The sequence below is a fragment of the Giraffa tippelskirchi genome, chromosome 5 (assembly GCF_054371585.1).
Source record: "Giraffa tippelskirchi isolate mGirTip1 chromosome 5, T2T-mGirTip1v1.2.pri, whole genome shotgun sequence".
In the NCBI taxonomy this organism is placed as follows: domain Eukaryota; kingdom Metazoa; phylum Chordata; class Mammalia; order Artiodactyla; family Giraffidae; genus Giraffa; species Giraffa tippelskirchi.
In genome coordinates, this window is record NC_137279.1 from 45,757,260 (window position 1) to 45,771,630 (window position 14,371).

Here is a 14,371-nt window from a genome sequence, read left to right on the forward strand (position 1 = left end):
ATCTTGGTCACTTTTCTCTCACCCAAAGTAAGATTTAATATTGTTTTATTCTGAAAGAATTATCAATTAAATATAGAGCTTGTTGCCCCAACAATTATATATCTCAATGGAAGAATTTGAAATTAAGTAATGTTTATAAGGGTAAACTGAATTTTGAGAGCTTAGGAATAATTTACATTATAAAGAACTTCCTTACTCTCTTCTGTGCATGAATAGGCTTAAAATATGGTGATGACTATTATTGTTCCCAATACTATACTCATTTCTTTGAACATACAAAGTGCTTTAAAACCACAAATTATTAATGAGAATATTGCTCTTGAAATTATATTTTTCATAAGGAATATAATTGTTCCATAGAAAGTAGCGTGTCTTATGTTGTCACAATTTGGGGTGAATAAATAAAACTAGCATCTGGCCAAGTCATGAGGCCTTTCAAATTTCCCCTTTCTGTTTCAGGTTGGTTTTATCTAAATGGATTCAGGATACAAGGATCAAAAACTGTCTTACCAATGTTTCGGAGGATCAAATACACTTTGATTAAAAATCTGTACTCAAGGGCTTCCCTGGTGGCTCAGTGGTAAAGAATCCATGGGCCACTGCAGGAGACACAGATTTGATCCCTGGTCTAGGAAGATCCCACATGCTGCAGAGAAACTAAACCTGTGTGCCACAACTACTGAGCTGCAACTACAACTGTCGAAGCCCCACATGCCTAGAGTCCATGCTCTGCAACAAGAGAAGCTACCACGAGAAGCCTAAGCACCAAACTAGAGAGTAGCCCCTGCTCACTGCAACTAGAGAAAAGCCCTCACAGCAACAAAGACCCAGCACAGCCAAAAATAAATAAAATTATATAAAAAAATAAATACTCAGCAAATCCATCTAATTCTATACATTTTAACTTAATCTTCATTCTTTAGCAACAAATTTTCACTTACCAAAACCCAGTAGGGCTTCCTTAGTGGCTCAGATGGTAAAGAATCTGCCTGCAATGCTGGAGACCTAGGTTTGATCCCTTTGTTGGGAAGAAACCCTGGAGAAGGGAATGGCTGTCCACTCCAGTATTCTTGCCTGGAGAATTTCATGCACGAGGAGCTTGGCGAACTACAGTCCATGGGGTCGCAAAGAGTTACACACACACATAAAGCCCACTATTGCCTCTACTAAATTTAGACGAAAAGAGATACGAATTCACCGAGGCTAGAATATCTGGAGGTATCTGGGTGCCCAAGACACCAGGCATGAGGGAGACAACAGTTGTCACAATCTAGCATCTTAGGAAGTGTCAGTGCGACTGAGATTGATTGAGGTAGGAAAAACACACAGGGAGAAATTGTTTTTTCCTTTGGGAGATCTGTCTGCCCTAGGTGAGTCTATTATTAATCCATAAAGTTCCTTTCATTTCTATAGTGTCAGTGATTTCTTGCCTCATCTAAAAGTCCTAGGCAAAACATTTATTAGAGGGTTATATTGCAGGGAAAAATAGCCCCCAAGTCACAGTGACTTAATATCACAAAGGTCTGTTTCTCACTCAGGAATTCCACTGTGGGCTGGATGACCCTCTCAGGCATCTGTCCACATGCTATACCTTGACAATCAAGGCTGCTCTGGCATCTCTCTCATTCCCTCATGAGTCCTCCTTGACTGTACGAGTAAGAGAAAAGACAGCTGGAGGATTGAGCATTGCTTCTTCTGAGTTTCGACCTGTAAGAGTGACCTAAAGGAAACCAACCCTGAATACTCATTGGAAGGACTGATGCTGAAGCTGAAGCTTCAATACTCTGGCCACTTGATGTGAAGAGCTGACTCATTGGAAAAGACTCTGATGCTGAAAAAGATTGAGGGCAGGAGGAGAAGGGGGCGACAGAGGATGAGATGGTTAGATGGCATCAGCGACTCAATGGACATGAGTTTGAGCAAACTCCGGGAGATAGTGAAGAACAGGAAAGCCTGGCATGCTGCAGTCCATGGGGTTGCAAAGAGTCAGACACAACTGAGTGACTGAACAACAGCAACAAAAAAGTGACATATTCACAACCGATCAGACAAAACTAGTCACACGGTTCCACCTAAGAAAGACTGTGGCCATCAACCCTGTTTCTGCTACACTCGCTGAAATAAGAATCATTATCCAAAAATGACTAGCAATGACAAGTATAAGGAAATATTTCTCCCTTCCCCTTAGGGGGGACTCAAGGAACTGTAGTCATTGTGTGGACTCATGATGATGATGATTTGTCAATGACAGTAAGAATAAATAGGCTAAAAGGCAGGGTGTGTACACATCTTGCGGAAAGAGTTCAGCAAAGCTTTATTGAACAATAAATGCATGAATGAGGCACTCCACATAACTTCACACGGCATTTCTTACTATTACTCTTTCCCAGCAGACCCAAGTTATATCACATTAAAAAGGCATGCTATAGAATGTCTTATAAGCCTGAAATAGCTTCTGACTTGCCATAATTCATCTTGATGAGAACTGTATGCTATGGTCTTGCTGCTCTGGTAGCAGTTACGAAACAATAGGAATTCAGTAAATTGCGTTTCAGTTTTAGATGTAACGGCTGCTGTTGTGTGCCCCTTACCTAAATCTCTTTCCTAAGAAACAAATTAGTCTTCAGATAAATTTTGCATGTTAGCCCGCTTAGCCAAGTCTTAGCCAAACCAATCTGTGAGCCATTCTTTGAATACAAAAATGCTCTGACCACCACCAGCCTTTACGCTTGTGGTTGTTTTTCTCCTCCTAGTAATGGGCCTGTGTTAACCACACATTGTCTCTCATCTAGTTTCCCATGCGGTCGATGGCACTCCCCTTGTGAGGTGGTTTGGCCCAGCAACCACTACCCAGATAAAGGCCTGTCTTGCTGTTTTGGCTCTGGCTTTCTTAGAACCCACTCATGAATGAGCAAATGGCCCTTGGCTAGACTCCTAAAATTCACTTGTTTTGTGCTGCCTCAACATCTGACTGCAAAGTTGGTGATATGTATTATTAAGTAAATGTGAATTTAACAAAAATGTGCTGTGGTTTATGCACAGTTAATCTTATGCTGTGGTTTGAAACAATGTCTGGATTTCTACTGACTCTTTTGAGTTTACATATGAGCTTAGATACACCCAAGTACAGGGTTCTTGCACTTCTCCGAGTGAAATCTTTAATGCAGGTTTTAGTTTTCTGCTCGAAGCCTGGTGCCATGCAACAAAAACTGCACAGACGCCTGGTCATATTTTCATCTGTGTGCAGGCTGCCCCCTTGGGGTTTGAACATTAGTATTTACTGATTTTTCCTGCCATATATATTTAAATGAAAGTTTCATTTAGATGCAAAAAAGCCTGGAGGTTTGAGGGGGTGTAATTTTTCAATAACGAGCTTAGTATGTATAAGAAGGTAATGGGCCCTTTTCTATGGACTATTTATAAACTATTGAAGGGAAAAAAAGCACACTCCATTCTTGTCATTAGGATAAGGCAAACTACCCAAGAAGACTGTTCATTCAAGTTTAACTGATCTATATCAAAAGACTCAAAATAGAAGGAAATCACTGTTTCAAAAAGACAGCAGGCTAAATAAAAAGTGCCCTACAACATTTATTCCAGGTAGTCCTTTTCCCTTTCTTTCTGCAGTTTATTATAGTGCTGGCAATAATAAAAGGATCCTGGAAAATGACAATGGAGATTCCCCCCCCCTTTTTTTTTTTTTTAGTTATTTGATAGTCTTATAATTGCAATCCACTATTTTGACTTTGGCTTCTTGTTTGAAAGTATCTTTGGTTATAGAGCAGATTGCTCTTAACTAGATATAACCTACTTTCTGGATTTTCTAAATGAGGAAAATCATATTTCATTGTACTCTAGTATCTTATTTACATATGAAGAAGTGTATTAATTATTTTAGTAGTATTAAATTTGAGTATCCAGACTGTTAGTTATGGTTTTATAATTGTTAATAGTCCACCTACATGTATTCAATCTTTCTTTTTTCTAGTGCTCATATGTTCATAAGAACGTAGTCCAAATGGTTAGGAGTTAGATAGGTAAGTGCTAAGTCTTTCACACAATGGTACAATATGAAGATGCCCCTTAGAGGTGGAGGTAGAGAGTGCAACAAGGTTTGCATTTTGCTCATGATCACAATCACTGATGCGCAAGAACATGCATTTAGTCCTTTTATATCAAGCTGGTGACCAAAAGCTGTGACAATTGCATTCAAAGCCCCAATTAATGCTGAGTTTCATTTAACTACAGGGGTGAGGCAGACCAGGGTTTCGCAGTCTTTGACAAGTAACAGACTCAACAGGGAAGGCTTTTTTAAGACATACACACCCAGATCTCATGTTCAGACCCTCTCGGAGATTTGGATTCAGTAAGTCTGAGATGGAACCCTGGTGACAGTATTTTGGGAAAAGCCCCCAGATAGTTTAATAAGTACTAAACATTGTGAATTAGTGACCTATGCCTGTAGCCAGATTTTTAAACCTGAATGTGTGGGAAAGGATTTGAGGGGAAAAGGATTAGTTCAGTTCTGGCTCCACACGAAAAAGAACCGGAAGGCTGAAGAATTCCTGATGGTTTTCCTAAACCTCAGAGGTTTAGAGCCGAGAAATCTCTCCTTCCATAAGCCACAAAACCTTGGCAAATGCTTGGTGATTTCCTTGTGGTAGATAAGAGTGGAATGTTCACTCTATTCACACCAGAAACTTTACTCACTGCATCATGTTAGAAATGCTGGAGTCCCATTTATCTGCGAGTGCTTCCTGCTGGGCTTGCAGGACTGGGTATCCTTGAAGGTCCTCTCATTTCTCACTGAAGGCGGAGACCACCCCAACTCTTGTTTCTCTATTCTCCTAGAACTCTGGGGACCTAGGCATTCATACTTTGTACATTCATTCAAAATCTATTTGCATGCCTACTATATGCCAGTCTTGTTAGATGTGTTATTCTAAACCCGACAATCCTAAATTGGGGCTTCCCTGAAACACACAGAAATCGACAAAAAGTCTTTTCATTTTTAACTTAAAATTAACTTCCTGGTTTTACAGAAGCATTTTTGTACCAATTTCCTGTTTTATTCTCTATGAACATCAATGCTTCAGATTTCTTCTGTTAACACAAAAATTCAAAATTCACCCTGATGTTTCCAGAAAACAATCCAAACCATTAAAATTTCTTTATATTTCACCTGGGAAATAGACAGATACTCTAAAATTTACTTTCTGCCTATCAAATGCTTCACACCCTTGGAAGAGAGCTGAACTACAAAATCAAACCATGAAGGGAAGTAATAATTATTAATAACAACATCTTGAGGGTAGTTCTGGAAAAGGAAGTTTCAAACTTTTATAAAAATTTTAAAAGGATTCTCAAAATAAAGTGTGATGAAATAATTTGTCCTATTATGCAGGCTTTGCAAGCCTATTAAGTCGCTTCTGTTGTAGCCGACCCTGTGCGACCCCATGGACTGTAGCCCATCAAGCTCTTCTGTCCATGGGATTCTCCAGGCAAGAACACTGGAGTGGGTTGCCATGCCCTCCTCCAGGGGCTCTTTCCAGCCCAGGGATCAAACCCAAGTCTCTTATGTCTCCTGCATTGGCAGGCAGGTTCTTTATCACTAGTACCACCTTGGAAGCCCATTATGCAGGCCAAGACTAGCAATTCTGAAGAAAGGGGATCTTGGGCTTTATTCCTCTTGAATCTATTATTCTTTATCCCAACCATTTCCCTCAAATGGGTTATCATAAATAATTACCCAGAATTTGAGGAAAATGTTGGTTCAGTAAAACCATACTGATTAATTTTCCAAGGAAAAAGAGAATCTCATATGAATATACAGAAAAAGAGAATTTTTCTGTATATCTATTCATCTGTCCACATACTTACCTGCCCACCCACTCACCTAGCCCTATTGATCTATCTATCCGTCTATCTATCTATCATCTCTCTCTCAATATGTTTTTGGAGGGTCTAATCATATTAAAAATATCCTAAATGATCTTATTTTATACAAGTATCAGCACATAATCACAAGGCCTACAAAATATACAACAGCAGGGTAAGAGGAAATGGAGAGGCTCTGCCTTAATGATCCATTGTTATCTCTGGCATCACATTCCCAGACCATCACTTAAAATGCATGTTTAACTGTTTTGCTCAGCAATACAAAGGCAATGGAGACTTTCCTTAACGTCTTCCAGAGATATTAAAGAATTACCCCCTCATCACAAGAAAAGTACTTGAACAAGGAAGGAGAAAGAGCAATAAAAGGAATCAAAAGAACAGTAGAGGCCAGGGCTTGTGACTTCACTGTTTGGGGAACTCATCTTCCATAATCAGAAATCTTTGACTCTTAGATGTTTCAACATCAAAATGATCTCTGAAGAATATTTTGCTACACAATGAACTGTGTAGTCCTTGTTTAATTTGGCCTCTAGAATGTAAGTCAGAAGTGGGGACATTGGAAGCTTTATTTTCTGTGTATTTTTTAGGTAAGGCAGAACTAGCGCTCTTGTTTCTTCTCTTCTTCCTGGGAACACAGATGAACTACATTTCTGGCTCTCTTGTAGGTGGTTTCGGACCATTTGAGTTCTAGTTAATGGAATGTGAGCGTAAGTGTCAAATGCCACTCCAGGCTTATACCATTAGAAATTTCCTATGTCTGATCCTACACACTCTCTTTCTATTCTGTTGAGACAAAGGAGACCATGTGTGGACAATGGCATAGGCTTTAGTGGTTAAGACAGAAAAAGCCTTGGTGTCAGAATACCTGCATGGAACAGGGGTTCTATGTCTGTCCCCCAACCCCACCAGTCCACAGTACACTACTATGTCAGTAATTAACTTTAAAAAAATTAAGCCAATGTAGTTGGGGAATTGGTTCTTTCAATATACATCCTACCTTCCATTGTGCCTTAGGAAAAGGCATACATAAAGAATCAGTGAGAATAAAATCCAGCTGCATGTGAAGAAACTCCCAATAACCAGACCTTTAACAAGATAAACATAATTTCTCTCTTATAGAAACAAAGTTGAGAAGTAAGCAGTCATGGGCTGATATGCTTACTTTAGCAAATCATTAAATTCAGAAGCTTCTCCAGCTCACCTCTACACCCTCCCTGTAGTGTGGCTCTCATTTTCATGGCCCGTTATGTCAACCTGAGCACCAGCCATCACATCCACTTTCCAAACAACAGAAAGGGACAAAGAAGAAAGGGGTCAAAAGAGAGAATGACTACTTTTATAAGGGGCTTCTTATAAACTGCCACAAAACACTTCTACTTATATTTCATTGTCCCAAACTATCACATAGATAGATCTAGCTGCAAAGGAAGCAGAAAACGTAGTTTTCATTTTGAGCTTCCATGTACCTAGTAAAAGTTGAGAGTTTTATTGCTAAAGAAAAAAGGAAGAACAGCTATTGGGGTAGACCTCCAAAAACCTTTACTATCTTTAATAAGTATAAGCTTCTAACTGTGAAGGAAGAATTGACTTGCACAAAATGCAATTCTAGTCATACATCTGTGTACAAATGCATAATTTTTCAAAATATTTTAAAAATATGAGATTCCTATAGTTTCTCATTTCCACCCTAGTCTCAGCACATCAGAATTCCTCTGGAGTCAGCGAGTTAACTATTCTCCAACATTTTGGACAGAAACATAACTGCATCAGACAACAATGGAAGAATGAGGATTCTTTACATTTGTGCATAAAGATGCATAGGAGTAAGTAATTACATGCACATAAAAGTAACAAGCTTTGCAATTGTTTCGGTTGTTTCAATACCAGCAGTGCTATTGTTGTGATACTGATTTATGGGTAGAAACTCTCTCTTCTGAGTCTGTTTATGTCTGTACATGTGTTTGAGGGAACAACAAGAACTTGCTTGCCTCCATTTCTAGATTGCCCACTATTATATTAAATTGTGGAGAAAGTCTGGCAGAACAAATACATATAAAATAGATAACTCTTTAAATTAGATATGCAGTAGACACCTTTTATCATCACATTTCCTTTCTGTGCACTCTATTTTACAGGCATATGACACATACACCAGATTTCCTCCGGATTTCCTGTGGCATTGGTGACACTCTTCCCCCATGTAACACTGTGTATTTGGTTTTTTTTTTAATGTGGACCATTTTAAACTTTTTATTGCATTTGTTACAATACTGCTTCTGTTCTGTGTTTTGGTTTTTTGGCTACAAGGCATGTGGGATCTTAGCGTCCTGACCAGGAATAGAACCTGTATCCCCTGCATTGAAAGGTGAAGTCTTAACTATACAGGACCACCAGGGAAGTCCCTGTATATTTGGTTTTAAAATCATATCCACTTCTTCCTCATTCCCCATGCACCCATGCATATTCCAAAACTGTATTTTCCCCCTACAACCTCCTGATGAAACAGAGAAAGAAATGTTTCACACCAAAGATTTGAAGTTTTGTGTGCCCTTGGGCATGAGGTTCTGGGAAAGTCCAAAAAGGGACTCCTAGGAAATGAGGACTAATTAACTGCTTGTCAGGTACTGTCCAGATGCTTTACAAAGACTCTCTTTAATTCCCCCACTAGCTTTATAGTGAAGGTACATGGTATTATTGTTATCTCTGTTTTTATTACATGTTTCTAAAACACAAGTGGAAACTAAGGCTTGGACAATTAAAGTAACTTAGTTACAGTTACATAGCTAGGGGCAGCCAGACATCCAGTGCAAATGGTCTGCCCCCAAACCCCACACTAGTAACCACTCTGTCATGCTGCCTCCACTATGGCCCCTCCCCACATCCCTGACACGATAGTGCTAATTGCCAATGAAGTACACTTGTAGAGGGCTGCCTGATGTGGAAAAACCTGTCTGAGAAAGCTTACAGTTGAATTATGAAAATAACATAATATTATAAAATGACACAAATATCAGTATCCTACCCATCAGAACACATTAATCTCAAGTCTGAAGCAGCCTTATGACTGCAGAAGAATTACACATTCCACTCCATGGCTGCTAACATCCTTTTGTGGACCATTTTGCCTTCCTCTGACAGAAGCACTAGTTTGAGGGAAAGGTTTTGTGAGCATTTTTCTTCAAGCAAATTTTGTCTTGCCGTGAATTAACCACCAACCATGTTCATTTGCACTCCCTTATTTACTCCCCCGTCTTTTAATTGCAATCACATTCGCATGTTCTGGGCATTGCAAGTCGGTTCAGTTAACAAGGAAGAAGGAAACTGATAAAGATATTGTTAATGGATCTCTTTGTGCATAAAAAGAACTCACATCTTCCCTCCCACATGCTGTCCTGAATTCCCCTTTTCCTCCTTCTCAAAGTTTTACTTTTTCTCAGAATGTCTGTGTGTACCATATGACAGTGATTTTCTGTGGTAATTGCTTTATTCTTCGATAAGAACCTTTACAATAGTGAACTCCTACAACACTTACGTGTAAATTAGGGCTGTTTCAAGGTAGAAATCAAAACTTTGAATATAAATCTGCACTGTTTCTCCCTCCCCTTGAATGTAATTGTGTGTGAGTGTGAATTTTAGACTGGGACCAAAAAACAAAAACAAATTTTCTCCTTAAAAGAAAAAATCATTCTTTTTCTATATCTATAGTTTCATGTGTTTTGGTTTACAATACAGGCTCTCAGAGAAGACAGATCATTAACTCATTTCAAAACAGTCAGCTCACCAAGAAAGAGTATATTTCATTTTGTTGTATACCAAAGTCTCCTGGAATTCTATATAAATGCAATTTAAAAATTCCAGGGCTGTCAGGCTGACTAGCAACGGTCATGAGCAGGCTGATTACAGGGTAGAGGGTGGCTGAGTCCCCGCGTGGCAGGCCTGGACATGAAGAAAAGGAACACACCTTATCAGAGGGTCTTCCAAGAAACGATCGTGGTGGCGGTAGCTGTATTTTGCTCACTTGCAATAGCAACAACAAAATGATGCCACAGACGAAAACTGTCACGTCCCACCCACGCCATCTGTCCTGTGCTGTGCACCCACAGCTCCCCTCATTCTACAAATTAATCTTTCACACATTTTTTAACAAAAAAAGTGTTAATGTTATAAAAGAAAAAAAACAAGGAAAACAGAAAGGGCTGTGTAGAAAATAAATTAAATTTAAATTTGATAGCAGTTATGACTTTTTTTATTGACTATAAGAGCAAACAGTCACATCAAATTGGTGCCACTGGCATATTATTAAAACTACAGGGCACCCTTAATGATCTCTGACAATGACCGCGTGTGTGTTTTTTTAAATATAGCATGCACATTTTGTCCAATTTGGGCTCTTTTTTCCTGTTGCTTTTGTCCTCTTTCTGAGTGGATATTATTCATGAACTGAGTCTTTATTATCTGTTTGGCCATCTGTGTAGCATTGGCCATAGTCCCCTGTATTGTAATTTTGAGTGAAAATAAGGACTATTGGAGATTGCAATACTAAAAATAATAATAATAATATGCTCTAAGAATTCAAAAATAAAAGACTGAAAAGAAAAATATTTGTGATGAGGTGAAGTTTGAAGGCATATAGCATGGAGATGGGAGAAAAGCACAAATCAATCCTTTCACCTACCTAGGATAACAGAATCTGGACCAAACTAACATCTAGTTGCCTTGATAACAGGCAGTTCAGAAAGTGATGCTTCTTCATGCTGGAATGCCTTTGAATGGAAAACTTTGTTTTGTTTTCTTACTCGTTTTTCTCCTGTTTCAGAAGTCCATACACCTCTCAGTGGAGTGGCAATCCAAAGCAGCACAGCACTTTCAGCTGTCAAGATGTTAGAATTTGACTACGCAAGTTTACAAAGCATTAAGGGATTGTTTTTAGTTTAGTAAAGGGAGATTTTCTTTTAGATTAAAGTAATGAAGGATAACTTTTCAAATAAAAATTATATATTGGGAAAAATGAATTAACCACAAACTTGCATAATTGTCTTATTCCTAAAACTTTGCCTAATTTTATTTGGTTCTCTCCATTCTCCTTTCTTTGTTTTTCTCCCCTTGGGATCTTTTCTTTCTTTTTGAAGAAAAAGGGTTAGCTTACCCCTTATTTTCCTTTCTACTTGTCAGATTTTCCCTGCAGCCACTAGAAGGCCATGAAAATCAGCTGACTGAAAGGTGAATATAGATTAGTAATGAAACATCTCCCCAACAAGAGTAAATACACAAGGTTATAATATGTTTATGACAGTGACATTTTAATTTCAAATGAAAATGTATAATATCTTACTTGTTTTTAATGTTTCTTTATTTCCTTGTAGTTGTTTCCTATTAAACTTGAGGAATATGCAATTAAATCTATGCTTGTGCATATGTGCACATGCACATGCACACACACACACACACACACACACACACAAACACACACAAACTGTGTGGGCTTATACCAAAGCAAGATTAAGTCTATCACTTATCTTATTACATAGAAAATGAATTATTTACTTGCATTTAGTAGTGGTTTAGAATAACTTAAAAAAATTTGTCTTTCCCCTCCAGATTGGTGCATGTATATATGTAGTGACATCCTAAATGGCATAAAATTTTCAAATTTGGAAAGTTAGACCTGATCACTTTTAATAATCATATTAATTTACTTAAAAATAACAAAAAATTTTTTAAATCAAGAAGAGTAACCCAGTTTCAAAAATAGCTCCTTGTTCATGGTGGGTAAAATTTAGGCCACATGCTTTTACTTATTTTCATGCTTTTGCAACTTACATGGAGAAGGTGAGCTATTCACCTAAAATGATTGAGTTAATTCTTTTATTTTCAAGACCACCTTAATTACGAATATTTCAATAACCCAGAAATATTAAACATTTCTATCTAATTGTATGGCATGTAATTATAATGAACATTATAAAATGTATGTGTACATATCAGTATTTATATATACTACCTCTATGAGATCTGCAGAGAATAAAAATAAAATGTTATTTTACACAGCTGTTCTAAGTCATATAGCTCCATTTTCACTAAATTGGTGTGATAATCATTGATATTGTTAAAATTCATCTAAAATACATTTGATAATATGGTGAAAACTTCTCTTTAACAAACTATATTTCAGACCCTATCTTAAAAAAAACAAAAACAAATATGGCCCCCAAAACAGAAAAATCTGCAGTCTTTTGCAATGAGCAGTCACAATTGAGAGCCAAAGTTTTCATTCCTACAACAAAACATGAGTAAAGTGATTAAAAATCCTGAATTTAAAAATCTTATTTTAGAAATATGATCTAATAGAGATACTTTTAATAATATTAAATGACACATGCCTCAACCTTGCTTTTATATTGCCCCCCTTTTGCTGGACTCCATCCCCCACAAAGTATTATCTTGCACTAAACATCATCTGAAAGCTAAATATTATTTCTTATGGCTTACAATTGCTCTGAGGCTTCCCTGAGTCTAACTAGGAGTTCTGAGTCAGGATAAAGAACAGGGCCTCTCTCTCCACTCACTCTCATTCTGTGGGAGTTTTAGAGTTGTTTAGAGAAGCAGAATTGGAGACATGAAGTACTAATGTGCTTAGGTAACCTATGCTTATTCTTGGATATTTCTCTAGCTGTTTTTTAGTGTTGATGATTGATTGTCTCAGAAGCTGTGGAAGAAGAAAGGATCTCAACCCAGTTTCTAACCAGATCCCTCCTTATGGCCATGAGAGCTTGATTTTCATTTAAACAACAGTAAATATAGACATAAAGGTTTGAGATGAATTATGTAAGCCCTTTAGCCATAACTATTACGTTCTGCCACCAAATGAGCCGCTGTTCTCACTTTGTTTTATGGGTTCTGCATAGCCTGTGTTATTGTATCTGCCAAATAAAACCCAGCAAACCATGCAAATGAAAATATAATCTTGTATCTTTCATAGTCACAGGATGCACCCATATAAACAGTTTTATAGATATCTCTGCACCAGATTTACTGCTATTAGGACCCTACGATCTTAATAGGATGTCCAGAAGGGAAAATATTTCTTCCTTGGAGGCATCTTCATTTATATCCACCAATGGCATATGTTTAGTTGAAGCTACCCTTGAAAAGTCAGAAATAACTTTGTTCATTGTATTTTTAGCTTGTCCGTATGGTTCAACTGAGATCATGGACTTTTTCATTAAGGAGAAAGACCTGATAGCTTATCAGGTCTTAAAGACCTTAAAGCTAGTAGATTTAAATTTGTTTCAAAACAGTGGAGGTTTTTCTTTTAGTTTCACTGAAGAGAAGTGACCTAAGGAATTGATGACTAGCCCTGCAATGTGTCCGTCTTAATTTGAGGCCTTGGATAAGCAATTCTGTATCAATATTCTCCTCCAAGTAACAAAAATTACAACACATCCCATGTCTGGAAGAGATGTGTTGAGGAGTAACTCACTTCTAAAATGCCTCACAGACGGAATACTCTTTACGTGTGCTGGACAACTGCTATGATTCTACCAAGAGTAAGGTCTACCACATCCACCTGGGTTATTTCTATACTGGGTCAGGGTACCTCTAAGAAAGTAACTGGACATTTTTCTGGTAGTCCATGGAACAAGCTTTTCTTGATGTTAAAGGGAATAGTTGAACACTATTATTTCCTCCAGCCTCTGGAAAAATGCAGTTATAAGCTATTTCTTTCCATTTCCCCCTTCCTCCCTTCCTTGTCCCCTCCATCCCTCCTTTCCGGCCTATAAATCTTTCTTGAACTCTTATTATGTGCCAACTACCATTCCAGGTGCTTTAAAGGTACAGTTATTAATATCATAGAAGAAGTTCTCATCCTGGAGATGTTCTTGTCAAGGAGGATAGTAAACAAAAATAGAGTCAGTATCTTAGATCATGGAAATTTTTTTCTTTATTGAAGTCATTCAGCCCTCTTTTTTTCCATTGCTAATTTCTGCACCTGGTTATGATGCAGGTCAGATGTTTTCTATGGGCTGTAGCTGGGCTGATATGCCCAGTACCAGGCCCCATGTACGTTATTTAGCGACTGCTGAATGAATGAATTATGATGTTAGGTTAATGAATAGGTTGTATTTCTCAATGAAATGTCTGTACACTCCCACAATTTCTCTATAAGATCAACCTAAATCTATGTAATGAGAGTGTTACGAAGTTCTAACCCTATATTAAGAAAACTTGGTTTATACCAAGCAGGTCTCATCAGAAAAACAGGCCAAACCAATGATCTGGTGGCATATGAGGGTGCATGTGCACACACACACAGCTGCCTTGATTGTGGCAACTCAATATCTGGGCTTCCCTGGTGGCTCAGATGGTAAAGAATCTGCCTGCAATACAGGAGACCTGGGTTCGATCCCTGGGTCGGGAAGATCCCATGGAGAAGGACATGGCAACCCACTCCAGTATTCCTGCCTGGGAAATC